Source organism: Onychomys torridus, chromosome X, assembly GCF_903995425.1.
Source record: "Onychomys torridus chromosome X, mOncTor1.1, whole genome shotgun sequence".
Classification (NCBI taxonomy): domain Eukaryota; kingdom Metazoa; phylum Chordata; class Mammalia; order Rodentia; family Cricetidae; genus Onychomys; species Onychomys torridus.
This window is the reverse complement of record NC_050466.1, coordinates 85,031,019-85,043,268: the sequence shown is the minus strand read 5'-3', so window position 1 is coordinate 85,043,268 and position 12,250 is coordinate 85,031,019. Positions and strand designations below refer to the sequence as shown.

General features: G+C 38.6%; 1 long non-coding RNA gene across 1 annotated transcript in view; it reads right to left on the bottom strand.

Annotated features, from left to right (window-relative positions):
- The window catches only part of LOC118574400, a 78,093-nt gene that overhangs the window by 46,393 nt on the left and 19,450 nt on the right, over window positions 1-12,250 (bottom strand). Inside the window, exon 2 of the long non-coding RNA XR_004943727.1 lies at window positions 1,387-1,453. This is a non-coding gene — a long non-coding RNA (uncharacterized LOC118574400). The remainder of the gene's footprint in view (window positions 1-1,386; window positions 1,454-12,250) is intronic.

Below are 12,250 nucleotides of genomic sequence, written 5' to 3'. Positions count from 1 at the left end.
TAAGAGACTTTGGAGAACTTAGTCCTAAATGGAATGTCTTTATCAAACCCCTCCCCTCAAGGCTTAGGGATCTAAGTGGAAGAAGAGGTGTAAAGACTGTGTCAGAGGTAGAACACTCCAAGATAACAGCATTACCCAGACACAAAAGGCCTTATTTGCATAATAACTCTCAGAGACTACATAGCATGCACAAGACCTGAACAAATTCAAACCAATCAAAAGTATAGCATTGAGAAGGGGGAGTGGGACAAAATCCCAGCTCTAACCAAGAAGCTATTTGCAATTGATATCTGCTGGAAATGAGTTTTCTTGAGTGGAGTGTCAACACAAAACAGACTCCATATTTTCCGTATGCTTTTTCTTTTGTGTTGTTATTTTTATCTTGTTGGGGTTTTTGTTTGTTTTTATTTCATTTTGGAGTTTATTTTTGTTTTGTTGTTGTTATTGTTTTGAAAAAGGAAGGGGGACATGAAGTTTGGTGGGAAGGGAAGTCAGGGAAATCTGGAAAGAATTGGAGGAGGGGAAAGAATATAATTCAAGCATATCATATACAAATTCAAATAGAAAAAAAGTAGTCCATGGCCTATAGGCTTAACTAAAAGGATGACTGACTGATAAAAGCAATGACTTAAATAGGAGTAAGGGTTTCCTGAATAGTAGCCAAAATGTTTAAGATGCAATGACGAACTTACTCCTCCTCTCAAGAGCTGTGGAAACCATAAGCTGAATGAGAAAAAATAATTAACTGAACATAAATCCCAAGATGACTTCAAGGATTTAAAGAGAGAAGACATGAGAGGGGTTGGAGTCTAAAGAAAACATTTTAATTCAAATAAAAATCTGTTTATTAAAAAAGCCACATAAAATTCAACGAGCACTTGAAGCAAATTCTTGAAGCAAATATAAAAAATGGAAAATCTCAGCAAAGAAATAGGAGTCAGTTTTAATTTCATCACCTAAATGCAAATTATATAACTGATAAAACATAATAGCTATTGTCTTTAAATCGCTATATGCACTCAATGTAGAGTCGAAATAAATAACAGTTACAAAGTTGAAGACAGAATTTAGGTATATCTGGTCTTTACAAGAAAAATGGGGGTGGGTAGACTCTCAGGCATCTGTGGAGTATAAGAAATGGTCTAAAATTCGTATCATCACAGATCTAGATCTCTAGGAAAAAAGAATTAAAAGAAAACAATACAATGGAGATTCCTTATGTGAACAAGATGGAAAGAAAGCCTGAAACCTTCCTTTCTACAATTCAATAATACATAGACTAATTTCCTCAAAGAGAAATCCAGAAACCAACTAATAGGCTCCTGCATCTCAGGCAAGCATGAAACCAGCTATCCTGAAGTCAAGATGAAAGGCTGTGGTACTTACTCGCCATGATCTCTTTGTCCAGCTCAGCATAGTACAACCAGGAGAAAATTCAATTGTTGGCTTCTTCCTGGAGAGGGGAAAAATAAAAGACTAAACATAAGTCAAATATATGGACTTGTGGGGGGGGGCTGTGTATGTGGAATTAAGTTACATCTTCCCTGAGTCTGAACACTGGTATTAAAGGGTGCCAGGTGGAGGGGCCATTGAAAATGAGACAAATATTTACATTACCCCCCACTAAGTATAGAACAAGAGAGAAAACAATTCCAATTCTCAGATTCTCATTGGGAAGGGAAAAAAGTTGGAACATATGTCTACCATGCTGTTTTTTTTTTTTTTTCAGAGAGCTACTCGAGGTAGTGGCTCAAATATCCTCACTCTCAGGACCCGGCATACTCAACATGTCTGAAGGCAACTGACACTAAACCAGATTTCTATGCCTTGCTGCTGCTCCACTTAGAATGTAGTAGAACAGAGTTTCATACAACTTAATGACTTCTATTTTAGGAAAGGGATGAACAGAATAGGGTGAGTATTTGACAATTTATTTTTTAAGGCTACTTCCCATAGAAATTATTTCTGTTTTGCCAGTAAAAGCAGTAGTGAAACGTACATTTTTCAACACATTTTTAAATTAAAACTATATCATTTTCCTCCTTCCTGTTCATCCCATAAGCTCCTCTTGTACTCTCCCTCCAACCCCTCTCTCCCCCACTCTCAAATTGACAGCCTCTTTTTCTTTGGTTATTATTGTTACATATATCAATATGAATGTGTGTTATGTATACACAAATATATAAATAAAACCTGCCAAGTCTGTTTTTGTTGTTTGTGTGCATATGGTTACAGGCTGACCATTTTTTATTGGAAAATAAATAAGGGACCACATCCCTGGGAGAAGCCAATTCTCCATCTCTAACCAGTTATTAGTTGGCTATAGTTCTTTGTCTAGTGGTAGAACCCTGTGAAACTTTCCCCCTTCCACGTTACCATGTCTATTGATACAGCCATTGTTCTGGTCTTCTTTAAGCAGCTGTTTCTAGAAGAGACTGTTTCACAGCCGATTTTGTGATATTCTGGCTCTTACAGTTTTTCTCTCCCTCTTCATTTATGTTCCCTGAGCCATAGATGCAGGAACAGAAATGTAGGTAGATCTATTGGGGCTGGGCTCCCCACAATCCCATGATATCCTCATTGTGACCAGTTATCTTCTGTGATGCTTTCCATTTGCTGTAAAGAAAAGTTTCTTTGATGGGGGTAGTAGCTACACTTATCTTTGAGTATAAGGATGTATAATATACTAAGGAATACTGGTCTAGCAAGGTGGTGGTAGTAGATTCTTTTCTAAGGTCCATGACCTTAGTAGCCCTGGGAAGATGGATAGATTTCCAGTACAAGGTATGATTTCCCTCCTGATGAGCCTCGAGTCCAACTAGACAGCTGTTGACACCTACCTGTGTACCACTTATTGTACTGTTATGGATATCTTGGCATGCTGGTCATTTTGTGATTCATAAGTATTGCAGCAGGATAAGACTATTAATTGCTCCCCTCTGCTGGCAGTTTGTATAGTATTTCCTGGTAGCATGTAAACTATACTACAAGAAGACAGCTTTTAAGTTAGAGACAGCTCAAATCATCCAAGTCCTGTGTCCTGTGTGCAGTGTCTTCAGCAACAGTGATTTACCTTAAACCGCCAAAAAGCAATCAAAGGCAATATCAATGGTTTATATTGTTTTAGGGGTCAGTTGGACTACCCTGACCACCTATACAAAGGGAGGTTTCTCATGCCTAGAACTAGAGGTATTTTTGTTGTTGTTGTTGTTGTTGTTAGTCTATGGTTCTTGTGGGGAACACTGACAACACAGGTGGCATAACTTCCTCTTCTTCCCTCCCTCCCTCCCTCCCTCCTTCCATCCCTCCCTCCCCTTTCTCTCTCTATATATAGTATATATTTTTATTTTTATTTATAGCTGAATAGTATTACATTGTGTATATATGTACAATATTTTCATTATCCATTTTTCTGTTGAAGGACTTTAGGTTGTTTCCATTTCCAGGACTATAAACACACACACACACACACACACACACACACACACACACGTATATATGATAGAGAATATAATTTGAGGTAAAAATACAGCTGCTCATGCTATTCATAATATCTAGAACCTGGAAACAACCTAGATATACCTCAACTGAGGAATGGATAAAGAAAATGTGGTACAGTTAAACAATGGAGTACTACTCAGCTGTTAAAAAGAATGACATCAGGAAATTCAAAGTCAAATGGATGTAATTAGAAAAAACCATCCTGAGTGAGGTAACCCAGACCCAGAAAGACAAACATGGCATGTACTCACTCATAAGTGGATATTAGCTAGAAAGTAAAGGATAACTATGAGGCTGTGGTAACAAGAAGGGCCCAAAGAGTGACACATAGATTTCCCTGGAAAGGGGAAATAGAAGAGACCTCCTGGGTAAACTGGGGAAAGGTGGGGATGGGAACATGAAAGATCAGATTGGGGGTAGGGTGGATGAGGAAAGTAATGACAGAAATGTCTTGACTGGGCAGGGCCTTTTGGGGTCATGTAGAAACCTGGTGCAAGGGAAACCCCCACAAATCTACAAGGATGACCCCAGCTGAGACTCCTATCAACAGTGCACAGGTAGTAACTATCCCAATTGTCATCAGAGAGCTTTCAGTCAATGGCTAATGGAAACAGATGTAGAGATCCACAGCCAAGCACTGGGTTGAGCTCAGGGAATCCTGTTGAAGAGAGGGAGGAGGGATTGTATGAGCCAAGGGGGTCAAGATCATCACAAAGAAACCCACAGAGACAACTCACCTGGGCTCATAGACCAACAGCTAAGGAGCCCGCTGGGGACCAACCTAGGGCCTCTACATACATATGACAGTTGTGGAGCTCTACTTGTGGGACTCCTAGTAGTAGTAGCGGAGCCTGTCCCTGATGCTTTTGGAAACCTATTCCTCATACTGGGCTGCCTCAACTTGATGTGCCATGCTTTGTTGACACCCATGGGAGTCCTGCCCCTTTCTGAACAGAAACAGAGGAGTGAATTAGGGGTGACAGAGGGGAGGTGGGGGATAAGAAATAGGAGGCGAGGAGGGGGGAATTGCAGTCCAGATGTCAAATAAACAAATAAATTTAGTAAAAACCCAGCTGCAATATCAAAGACAGACACCAGAGGGAGCAAAATATTGTAAAAATATTTTTTGTTTGTTTTTCGAGACAGGGTTTCTCTGTGTGGCTTTGGAGCCTTTCCTGGAACTCACTTGGTAGCCCAGGCTGACCTCAAACTCACAGAGATCCGCCTGGCTCTGCCTCCCCAGTGCTGGGATTAAAGGCGTGCGCCACTACTGCCCAGCATTCTTTATGAGTAATCTACACATTCAATCCAGAAGTCTGAGAAGCCCACAGAATCTCTAACCTCAGGATAACTGATGAAAGCCTTCTTCTGTATAAAGCTATTTAACCAACAGAAATGTAGAGAAGCGAACATTTTCTCAAACAGGAAGGTTATGAGATAGAACTAAGAAATGTGGCCCACACAAAACATGAAATGCATTCCCCAAACTTGACGCTATAGAAAGCATATAAATTATCTGACAAATAATTCGAAATAACTGGCACAAAGGTATCAAAATAAAAAAAATTACGTATGAACAAAATGAAGATATTAAACAAAGCAATAGGTAATGTAAAATCCAAGTTGAATAAAATATGTAAACTGAAAAACCCCCTGGAGAGCTCCAATAGCAGCCTTGATAAACCAGAAAATTGGGTTATAAAACCTGAAGACAGGCAGCTTGAAATTATAATGCAGAGGAACATCAAAGGATGCAGAAACTGTAAAGGATGTGTAGGACACTATCAGGTTGCTATTTATACACACTAAGAGATAAAACAAGGAAAGAGAAACACAACTTATTTGATAAAATACTGTGTCAAACATCCCAAATATAGAAAAGTAAATGGGCCTCCAGACTGAGAAATTCAACAAAACAAAACTACAAAGAATCTATAGAACTTGACACTGGCATACATTACATGTGAAATACCTAAATGAGGTACAAATCTAAACAGAGAATTACAGGGTTTCTCTGTATAGTTTTGGTGCCTGTCCTGGATCTCACTCTGTAGACCAGGCTGGCCTTGAACTCACAGAGATCTACCTGCTTCTGTCTCCTGAGTTCTGGGATTAAAGGCATGCACCACTGCTGCCTGGCTTAAACAGAGAATTCTTAATAGAGGAAATTTAAATGGCTGCTGTGGGATGTTCCGTATGCTGTGAATGTGTTGCTCTGATTTGTTGATAAATAAAACGCTGACTAGCCAGTAGCCAGGCAGGAAATACAGGTGGAATAAGCAAACAAGGAGAATTAGGGGAAGGAAAAACAGAACTGAAGAAGAGATTCCAGCCCTCTGTCCAGGGAGCAGTATGTAATGGCACGCAAGTAAAGCCACAGAACATGTGGCAACATATAATTTAACAGAAATGGGTGGAGTTTAAATATAAGAGCTAGTCAGTAGTAAGCCTGAGCTAATGGATGAGCAGTTTTAATTAATATAAGCCTCTGGGTGTGTTTACTTCAGTCTGAGTGGCTGCAGACCGAGTGGGACACAGGAAAAGTTTCTGGCTACAAATTGCTGAGAAACACTTAACATGTTCAACATCCTTATCTATCAGGAAAATACAAAACAATTTTGAAATTTCACCTTAATCCTGTCAGAATGGCTAAGATGTGTAAAACAAATATCAGCTCATGCTGACAAGGATGGGAGCAAGAGGAACACACCTCAATTGTTGGCAGGAGTGCAAACTTGTACAGGCACTTTGAAAGTCAGTGTTGCGGTGTCTCTGAAAACTGGGAATCAACTGCAAGACCCAGCTATACCACTCTTGGGCATATACCCAAAGGGTGCTCAATCAGACCACAAGGACACTTGCTCAACTATGTTCATAGTAGATTAATTTTAATAACTAGAAACTTAAAACAATCTAGATGTCACTCAACAGAAGAATGGATAAAGAAAATGGGATACATTTACACAATGGAGTATGATTCAGCTATTAAAAATTTGCAGGCCCATGGATGGAACTAGAAAAAAATCATCCTGAGTAAGGTAACCCAGACACAGAATGAAAAATATATTATGTGGGTATAGGATGTTAATTAAATATTAACCAAGCTACAGTCCCTAGACCCAGAGAGGTTAGGTGTAGCAGAAGGTACTAGTGGAACATAAGGCTCTTCTGAGCAGAAAGAATAGAATAGGTTTTATGGGTATACTGGGGCTGGGGTCAGGCACCAGGATCAAGTGGGGAGGGGAAATGAGGTTGAGAGAGGGAATGTAGGGGAGACAGCAAGAAGTGAGAGGCATTTTGAGGGGTTGTATGGAAACCTAGTGCAGTAGAAAATTCCTAAAATATATAAAGGCAATCCTAATGAAGTCTCCAAACAATGAGGGAGAAAGAGTCCCAACTGGTCTTCTCTTGTCACCAAATGAAGCTTCCTGTACTAGGACTGGGTGGCATCTAATTGAGTTGTTGGCCAAAGGGGTCCCAGGGAAATTCTTAAAACAGTCCAGGCTTTTGCCAAGATGGTAGGTTGCTCTCCACAAATGGATTAAGAACATCAATCAAATGATGGATAACTGAATGGATAACCAAATGACAAAATAATATTTAATAATAAGTTAATTACAAGAGACTCACAAAATGGTTATCAAATATTAATTAATAGGAGAGACTACATTTATTTCATATAAAATAGTCTTTAAGGCTAAAAATGTCAGAAGAGAAGAGAACATTCTATACTAATAAAAACTGGGTCAATTCTGAAGTAATAAATAACAATTATAAATATATATGCACCCAAGAGTGGAGTTTAAAATATATAAAAACAACTGAAAGCAGAAAAAACCACAATGTAGTACCAGAAAGGAAAACTTCACAACTACTCTTCAAATGTGTTATATAAACTAAATAGGAAATTAAAAAGAGAACAGAGAAATTTGAGCAGCACTCTAAACTAACTGGAACTAAAAGATATATACATATGCCCCCAGTAGTAAGATACTTTTTCTCCCTGAGGACAAACACAAAGTCATTGAATAATAGCATAAACTAACTGACCTAATAAATATGTATACAATATTCCACTCAACATCCAAATAGATATTCTTCTCAAATATACTTAGAACAACATCTAGATAAATCTCATTGAATCATAAAGGTCTTAACAAGCAAGAAGAAAATGTAAAGACAATGAAATCATATCAAGTTATCTTTCTAATCATAATACTTCAGAGTTTTTTGTTGTTCATTTGTTTGTTTTGTTTTTTTGAGACAAAATCTTGCTATGTATCCAATGCTGGCTTAAAATTCATGGCCTAGTTTAGGCTAGCCTCGAGTTCTTGTGCAATTCTCCAGAATGCAGAGATTTATAGGTATGTGTCACCACACCTAGCTTCCCACCACAACACAATAACATTAGAAATCAGTAGCTGAAGAAAATTTAGTGAATTCAAAATATGTGAATTATATAACTTTTTTTTTTTTTTTTTTTTTTTTTTGGTTTTTCGAGACAGAGTTTCTCTGTAGCTTTGGAGACTGTCCTGGAACTCACTTTGGAGACCAGGCTGGCCTCGAACTCACAGAGATCCACCTGTCTCTGCCTCCCAAGTGCTGGGATTAAAGGTGTGCGCCACCACTGCCTGGCACATATTTTTGTCTTGTTTTGAAAAAGAGTCTAACTGTACAGCCCAAGCTAGCGTCAAACTCACAGCAATCCTCCTTCCAGCTTCCTGAGTGCTAGGAGTACAGAGCTGGACAACATGCTTTTGAACAAACCAAAGGTCAAAGAATAAATCAAGGGAAAAAAAATCAAGATATCTTGGGGGGAGCAAAATACAACATACCAAAATTATGGTATGAGGAAAATTAGAATCAAGCAGGAAGTTTGTAGTGATAAATAGCTAATTTTTTAAACTTTTATTCTTTCACATACACTACATCCTGACTACAGTTTCTCCTTCCTCCTAGTCCTTCCCCCTACCTCTTCTCTCCCCCAGATCAACTCTTCCTCCATTTTCCTTCAAAAGTAAAAGAGCAGACCTCCCAGGGATATTCACTGAACATGGCATAACGAATTACAACGAGACTGTGCACAATCCCTCATATCAAGGCTAGAAGAGGCAACCCAGTAGGAAGAAAAGGGTCCCAAGAACAGGCAAAAGTGTCAGAGACACCCTGTACCATAACTCCCATTTTTGGGAGTCCCATCCCATAAGAACAGCAATTTTACAGAATCATAAGGTATATGCAGTGGACCTAGCTCAAACCCATGCAGGCTCCATGTTTGTTGCTTCAATCTCTATGAGCCCCTATGAACCCTGCTTAGATTCTGTGGGTCATGTTCTCCTGGTGTCCTTGATACCTCTGGATCCTACAGTCCTCCCCAACATCTTCTGTGGGATACCCTTGGCTCTACTTAGTTTTGGCTGTGAGTCTCTGCATCTGTTTCCATCAGTTTCTAGATGATGCTCCTCTGATAACAATTGGGCTAGGCACTGATCTATGAGCAAACAGAGTATCATTAGGAATCATTTCATCAACTATTTTTTGCTAGTTATATTTGATCCTGTCCTGGGTCTCTGGGCTGTCCTGCCTCTGGTTCCTGGTCATCCAGACAAGACAAAAGAATAATCTCCACAACCTAACTTTAAAACCTCTAGGAACTAGATAAAAGAAGAATTAAGTTGAAATGAGTAAGAGAGAAATAAAAAAGACTAGACAACATTAACAAAGCAGAGTTTGTTTCTGGAAAAATTAACAACAAATGCTAAAAAAGATCTGGAGTAAAGGGAACCATCAGTCACTGACAGTTGAATTGCAAACTGGTGCAGGCACTCTGAAAATCAGTGTGGAGAATCCTCAAAAAGCTCCAAATAAATGGACCATATGACCCAGCCATGCCATTCTTCAGCATATATCCAAAAGAACTGACACCCTACTCCACAGATACTTGCTCAGTCATGTTCACAGGTACTCTAGCCACAATAGCTAAAAAATGGAAATAACTTAAATGTCTTTCAACTGAATAATGGATAATGAAAATGCAGTTCGTATACACTATATTCAGCTGTAAAGAAAAACAAAATCATAAAAATTCCTGGTAAAGGGACGGAACTAAAAAAAGAGTATACTGAGGGAGGTAACCCAGAATTAGAAAGACAAATGTCAGATGTTCTCTCTCATCTGCAGCTACTAGATCCAAGTCTTCAGATGTGCATATATAAGCTGGAGTAATTGCAGAAAGCAAGAAATTAAAAAGAGGATACTTCAGGGCGGGAAGCAATAGAGAGGAAAATAGCAGGGTATATGTGATCTAAAGGGAGAAGTGGGGGAAGTGGGAGGGCTTTAACTGGAGGGGAAGAGATAGATACTGAAGAATGGAGTAAAATAATAGTAAGAAACTACCTAAATAAACCTGTAATACATGGATGTCAGTGTATAAATAGACATATATAGTTTAAGTGAAAAAATTTCCATTTAATTGACAATGTTCCCTCTAAGAGCCAAAGACTAACAAAAATCCCCACCTCTGAGCATGAGAATTACTTTTTTGAATTGCTGGTCAGCATTGTCCAAGATACTCCCAAAATATTATAGGCTATTGCTATTGCCCCCAACACACACACACACACACACACACACACACACACACACACACGAGGTGGAAAGTAAATCCTTAGTGCTGAAGATACCATATACTTCAGACTTAGGACTCAGAGTCCCCATGAATAAGAATTGAACTGAAATCCTCCTCCCTGAGGACTAGCTGAATTTCATGGTATATGAGAGTCCATGCAAGTTTCCAAAGCAGGAAAGTACTTACCTATGATGTCTATTAATCACAACAATGATAAGTATGGCATTACCCTAAGGATGCAATTGTGATAGTGATACACATACATTGGTGGTAACCAATGTCTCTAATTGGGCTTAAGGCTCATTCAACAAGAGGGAAATCATGCCTGGTACTGGAAGCATAGCCAACTACCATGGATCTTGGAAGAAAAAACACAAGTGCCACTCTACTAAAACAGTGTAGTCTCTAGCTACATTCTAAATATTTGTCCTTATACCCACAGATAAGTGTCATTCTCACCTATCATCAAGGACACTTCTCTTTGCAACAGGTGGAGATGGTTACAGAAAACCACAACCAATCAAAATGTAGACTTGTGGAGCTCAGTCCCAACTGATACATCTACCACACAACTTCTACACCTAACACTCAGGATAGCAGAGATATTTAAAGAGACAGAAGTGAAGATTCCTGTGAGACTCTGTCTTACAGGAATGTCAGAAGGAACAACATGGCTTCATAAACATGACCTAAACAAGGATGACACCAGTAGACAGGCAACTACAGCGATGCTGAGTATGGGAAAAATAGCTCTCCCCAAGAACATATCAACTGGTTATCCAGTACCTGAAAACATGTACATACAAGTAATATTATATGGACCAAGTAGGTTGTATTCATATATTTATGAATATGCACACATATGTAACAACTATAAAAAGAATACATCATGAATTTGAGAGAGAGCAAAAAGTTGCAAATGAGAGAGCAGGAGGAAGGAAAGTGAAGGTAGAATAGCACAATTATATTATTATCTCAAAACCTAATATGTATTATGTAACTTTTAAACATATAAAATTGCCAAACATTCCTAGACTGTGAATAAGAGCTAACATTAACAAATCAATAAGAGACACTAAAACTGGAGCTGAGAAGATGGTTCAGTGATTAAAGTGCTTTCTATGCATAAAAATGCCAGGTGCACATGATAACCCAAGTATGATTCGAGAACTCAGAAGGCAAAGACGGGATCTCTGGGACAAGCTACATATCCAGACTAGCCATGCAGGCAAGCTTTGTATTCAAATGAAAGGCCTTGCCTCGATATATATGGTGGAAAGTGATTGGGTAAGACAATGGGTATCAATATGCCTTCATATCCATGCACACACATGAGCACATGCACCTGCATGAAATCATGGATATATTCATACACACATACCACACACACACATAAACTATTACAACTGATGCCACAGAAATAGCAGGATTATAAGAAAGTTAAACAATTAAATGTCAACAAATTGGATGGCACAAAAATATGATAAATTTCCAGAAATCCTCAACATAGCAACACAGAACAACACAAAAATTAAAAATTCTGTACAAATTTATGACTGGTTAAAAGACTCAATTAGTAAACCAAATCCTAGAGCCAGAGGCCTAAGTAAAGACAAAAGGCCGATACTGTTGCTGACCTCAGATGCAACAATACTTAACAAAAACTAGTAGGCCAAGATGACCAGCTTATGGCAGTGTTTATAACATTATGAGGTGAGATTTGTCCCTATCATATGTGAATATGTGAAAATACTTAATATGATATGCCACATCAAAAACAAACAGAATAAAGTCGACATGATCATCTCAATATTACTGAAAAATCATTTCAAAAAAATTAACACCACTCACAGGCTAATTACCTTAATTTTCCCTCCCACCATCAGTAATTCTTCTGGCTTTTGCCTTTTCTTATAATTATCTGCAATTTTATTCCCTTTTGTTTTTAAAAGCTAGATTGGGTCATCATGCCCAGCCTTAATACATGAGGAGGTACTTAGTTTTACTGCAACTTGATATGCCATCTTTCCTTGATGCTCATGGGAGACCTGCCCTTTCTCAAACAGAAATGGAAGAGGAGTGGATAGGGAAGTAGAAACAGAGAGGATTGTGGGGGAGGGA